This window comes from Cynoglossus semilaevis, unplaced genomic scaffold (assembly GCF_000523025.1).
Source record: "Cynoglossus semilaevis isolate Cse_v1.0 unplaced genomic scaffold, Cse_v1.0 scaffold342, whole genome shotgun sequence".
Lineage (NCBI taxonomy): Eukaryota > Metazoa > Chordata > Actinopteri > Pleuronectiformes > Cynoglossidae > Cynoglossus > Cynoglossus semilaevis.
Genome location: NW_007585117.1, coordinates 149,091 through 155,047, shown reverse-complemented (window position 1 = coordinate 155,047; position 5,957 = coordinate 149,091).

Sequence of the window (5,957 nt, the reverse complement as noted above, 5' to 3'; positions counted from 1 at the left end):
TTTATAATGACAAGTGCAGCTGCTCAAGGATAGTCAATAGGAAAAATGAGAACATTTGGTCCTTGACCCAGATACTGTGGCCTTGTAGAATTATGCGAACTGTTAAACCATGCTTTTTTTTTTAGAAAGACTTTGAAGACTGATGAAGGAAAAAGGCATCTCAACTGCATGTGGCGCCAATTAGCTAATTCAGTAGTAGACAATGATACACAGTGATATCATGAGAAATTGCTTGTTCCAGAGCACCTGTAATGATATTTTGGGCATGTAAAAGTTCCATAATTGAAGGATATGACAAGTTTTAATGGATGAGGCAAAACCAAACTCAAACATGTGTTGCAATATTGCTCTACAAAATACTTATTATAAAAAAACTTATAAAAAATAATACTTAAAAAATTAATAATCCTTTATTTTATCAGGTAACTGAGTGACCATTCATTGTGTCACAGTACAATGAATTTTAAATCAAAGAGATGGGGAGGTTTAGCACCCTCTGCAGGGTAGGGAGAAGGGAACACATGACCCAGCAACAAATTCCAAATTCCTGCATACTCTAACCCTGGGACGTGTGACCCTGCATATTAAGTCCAATTCTTTGTACTCTTGGATGCAGGAAGAGAAAAAGCATCTGTTATGATAATTCTGTCGAACAAAGTAATACCAATCAGTGTGCTCGGCTTTCATGTTGCTGCAGGGAAATTAATTTTTCCCATGAGGTTGATGAAGACCTTGAGATAGAAAAGGCTTTATTTGCACCCGGTTTGGTGTGAGAATGGTATTACGTCTGCCTGTATCCAATTTAAATGGATTATTATAAACACTGGTCTCTATCAAGCTTTTTTATTGCATTGTCTCCAGGATTTGCACAAATTTCTTCTGCTTTCTGCCGGCAGAGAGTTATTAAGTTTTAAATGATTCATTTTGTTTGTTTCCTTGGTGTAATGAGCATGGAGTTTTTCATAAGGATGCCTGATGACTTAGATTAGTGTAAGCAGCTTGTCACCGGGATTATCTTTTGATTTGTTTAACGGAGATCATCCTCCTGTCTTGTGTGATATATGCCGGACATAATCTCACACCAGTGACTCACTCCCTCATCTTGTTCTGGTGCCACTCTCTTTTGTTTGTAATCTTCTCATTAGACAGCACTCACTGTAAACCAAAACAGAGAGATTCACAGGGAAAAACAAGTCATAAAATATTGCCCCATATATGTATGTTCAGCATTGATAACCTATATGTTAAGATTGTGACGTAGCGAAACTATAGAGACACATTAAATGGAAAATTAACTTTTCTCTTTGAGGTCATCTTAGCTTATTTATGGCAGGAATGACAGAAATGATGGAGGATGTCACTGAGATAAATTGCAGCATAAAATGGGTCAACACTTCTGGGCATTCTCAGGAAGGATGATGATGACACACATGAGCTGCTGCTTGACAGTGCCTTTCTACACTTTCTCATTCAGCTTTATTAAACAACATGCAGTGTCAGACGAACTGAAGAACTCTCCAAAACTTAGAAACATCGCTATATGTGGATATATGTGGAGTTTAGACCTGGTTAAATACCACCTTTAAGAAATAATTATTACCAATGTAAAATATGTTTTTTAGTGGCTAGCTTTTTTTTGCTAGCTTTTACAGTAACTACGTAGCTTTTATTTTTTTCTGTGATATTGTTTAATGTGCTGTAAACATCACTAATTTACTTTTTATTTCCAGAATCCATTTACCCTTTATATATTTTAATTTGAAGAGACATCTGAAGAAATGGACATTTTGGCCTTTTAAGACAAGATAGAAGCTTTATTGTCAATGCACGAGAAATGCTAGTAGTATCCAGTAGATAGAAAATCAACACAAAGACATTCAATCATCTTCAGCGAAAAAGTAAAGGAACTAAACTCCGACCCTGGTCACAATCATTTAATGACATTTACTGACTCTCCCCGAGTCTAAAATGTGAAGAGGTCTGGTGCTGGTACATTAGCTTCTGCTGAGAATGACTTCAGTGATGTGGAATTATCAGTAAGTCTGCTGATCTGCACATTAATTTGACACCTGACAATTACCTGCAAAGAAATAAACTCCAATTACCAGAATGAGTTCTAGTTTTGCAGCATACAAAAACAAATAACATGCTCCAATGGGTTCGGCTCTTCCTTGGTGAAGTGGGTTGATGCACTGTAGTTCTGCCTATGACAAATGTGTTAAAAACTAAAAATTGGTTTTGGATCAGGAAGCATTGTTGCAATTAGTTTGCACAATGCATGAAGTAATTAAAATTTTGTAGCCTAATTATCTCCAGCCGATGGAGTCAGGGCTAATGTTGCAGCAGCGTGTGATTTGACTGGTGATTTGATCCTGTAAGGCAATTCCACCCAGAAGGAAGGTTACTTATTTTTACCACAGATTCCCAGAGGAAATTTGGAAAGTGCAGTTTAACATTGGGCGTTAAACACTTACATCAAACAAAATGACCTGCAAACCTGGGAGTCTAAACAACTGCAATGGCTGACCGAGATGCTGCGGCGATGGCTGTCGCGCTCTGTCAATTTTCTTTTTCTGAAAGAGATCAACTTCAGTAAACACAACATACTCCCTTACAGAACGCACAAACTCCACACAGTCTTCTGTGTCTTTATTGTCCCCCAGCATCAACACTGCAGCCACAAATAACACAAGACTGGAGAGAGTGCAGATATGAGAGAGGCTTTCAGACAGTTTGGCAGATAGGAGAGACTGCAGCACAGCCACTTGAAAAATCATGTCATTTTCGTTTCAATTGACTGCAGTCCATTCCCCCCCACCCCCACCCCTTTTTTTAATTAGCAGAAAGTATCAAGGATCAGTTAGGAGATTTTCTTTTTAACAGTGTTTGGTTTTTAGATGATGCACAGTGTGACACTGATAGAACACTGAAGCTACGGACCAAACATCCCTGACTGTGACAGAAACCTTTAATGAGATGAATCAGATGGCAGACTCAGAGGAATCAAATGAGTCTCAGTGATGGAGGCATCAATTTTTTATGGTGACTGAAAGATGTAGGTCTGCTGTAACACTACACTGAGCTGCAGCCACAACTTTGAGACACCTCCTGAATAGCAATTACAGTGTGGTGGATTAAAGACCAAGTCCTACCATCTGAACATTGGTGTCTGAGTGTGGGTGTGAGAGAGAGAGAGAGAGACCAGTACTCATCATGGCAATCATTACAATCATTTCCTTCTTACCACATGTTCTCAAAGCCAAGCCGGTTTCTGATAGTTATGAGTAAGCCTGCTGTTTTTGAAGCTTTAGCCTTCTTGTGATATTAATAATTCTTCGCACCATTAAAGACTCTGTTCTCTTTTTCATTCTCATGTGGTTCGGCATTTCTGGGTGAAACTGTTGGAATTCTCCACTCAGTATCCACAACAGTGTCTGTAATCTACCACTCCAGTGGTTCAATTAATTTGCTCATCCCAAAAGTCCACACCTCTTCTGGCATTTTTCTCATTTTAGTTTGCAACTTCTGCTGAGTGTGCCAACAGAATCTAAAACCTGATACTTTCATTTTTTTTTTCTGTTTTCTTGTTCACACAGGTTGTCTTTGATGGTTGTTGCTGCCAACAGCTGGACTTTAGAGTCAGAATTGCTGTTAATGTAATGCATAGTTTAATTTAACGGTTTATCAATTGACCTACAAAACTGCCCATTCAGAAAGATTAAATGAATCATGTTGGATAATTGGATTTCAGAGCATGGGTCGAATGAGACACACTGTATATCCACTAATTCCACCATCTGTCCACTTATTTTCACTTTAAGCACTACACTGGAAAAACAAAAAGACTACACCAGGATACATAAACAGTAAAAAAAAAACAAAAAAAAAAACAAAAATATAAACTGGTGGCAGAAATAAAGCAGGAACTAGATGCACTACATTAGTCACACAAATGTGCAAAACGTGGCTGCGGTGTGCAGGTTGTGCAAAAATGCAACAGTGTGAGGCAGCGGGCTTCTATTGAAGGTATCAGTGTCCAGGAGGTCGTTGTGGCAGGAAGCACAGCACTGTATCTTAGCCGAGTTCAGCAGTGATGAATCTGCAGTTACCCTATGAGTGAACAGATTTAAATTCATTTCAGATTGAAATGTAGTTGTTTGACAGCCCTGACAATAATAATGATTATAATTATAATGCAGACCCAGTGGCCTGTAGGTGGTAGTAATAAAAGGTCAAGGTCAGTTGACACCCAAGGAAAATATAAAGTCATACAATTTAGAGATTAGTTTCCTGTCACACAGACAATGCTGTGATAACAGTATAATGAAGTTGTGGGAAGTTTAGGAGTGTTTTATATCCAACTTTTGTCACTTTTATCATTAATGTCAGAGGTCTGACTGAAGTCTAAAAGAATAGGTATCAGTTGTCTGCCTTTAATCATTTATTATTATTATTATTATTATTAATTTATTGTTTTTTTAATAACAATTAATTGTGTTAGTTCTTCAAACACTGGAGGAAGGTGAAGCTGCATGTTCTGTGTTCTCAACACCAACCAGAAATTGCAACTTACTCTTGCCTGACATCTCCAGCCTGCTTTATTTTATAGATTAAATGATCGAGTCAACAACCGCTCACTTTCTGACAAGTATTTATTGACTGTGTCGGTTTTGTGGCTTGACCTTATAGCTCTGTGCAAAGGAGACAGGAAGCCAGAGGATGTGTGCGTCTGAACCGAGATGTTGAAAACACAGTACAGTACACCAGGCATGAAATCTAATTCTTAATTCATCATGTGGTTGATGAGCAGAATTGTTTCGTAATAATAATTTTGCGTTTAAGGCCACTGGGAGAAAAATGCTGAAAATTTGTGGCTGAAAAGTAAATGAATCACTTGGAATGGGGCTAAAATACATGGATCGCTCCAATCAAAGACATTTTCATGGTTTTAAAAATGTGTTTTAATTGCGGCTGTTGCCGAAAAGACTCTGTAGTGTGTGTAGTGGATGTGTATTGGTTTAAAGGTCAGAGAGAGTGCAGAGCAGCTACACATATTGATTGTGTTCTTCCTGCGTCAAATCGATGAAAACTATTCCGGGAAGAATTTGTAGAAATACGTCGCTGGTTAGAAAAAATTACAGTAGTGCAAACCACTTAAACACAGGCAAATCTTTCATAAACGTTTCACACTGGTATGGGTTTGGGTGGTTATCCTATTGGCTGTCATTGATTGGTCCCTTAGGAATAATGCTGGGAGGCAGATTATAAATCACAATGCAGATCTTTAAACATGGCACTTGATTATCAACTGATTGACATGGGAAACATGCATGAGGGGAAATATCCCTGAGGAGAATAAGAACATATCTGAATCAATCGATCAGCTCTGACTGTGTTGATGCAGCTCTACATTGTTTTAGCTATAGAATTATTCATAACAGAAAGTCTGGCAGTTTATTATCCAAGTGCTGTTGTTCCACGTCAGCAGATAATGAACTAAAATACAGTCAGTTTTTGTGGTTGATTGACCTGAAACTGGGAGAATGCAGTTAGACTTTACATACATTTCATTTTCCAGTCAAAACAAAACAAGTGCTACACAACCTGTTACCTAAGACAACACTGTGAAACAACAGTGTACATTAAGTGTACGTACAGACAGACACATACACATACACTGGTTTGTCATTTTATCGGCCATTGTTTAGATGCAGTGATATAAACAAAGCGAAGATTGACTGTATTCTTGCAGGGGCAAGTTTCAGGAGCACCTGGGCAGTCAGGGAATTGGCTCTGTACTTAACACACCACAGCCTGGGTTGGATTCAAACCTATAATAAGAAGCCTATCATGAGGTTCAGAGCAAAGGCTTTTTAATCCTTTGACAGCTATGAAGGGTCTTGAAGAACCTCTTGGGGTCAGAGACACTTGTTCCCCCATTGGCAGCTTCTTGTTTC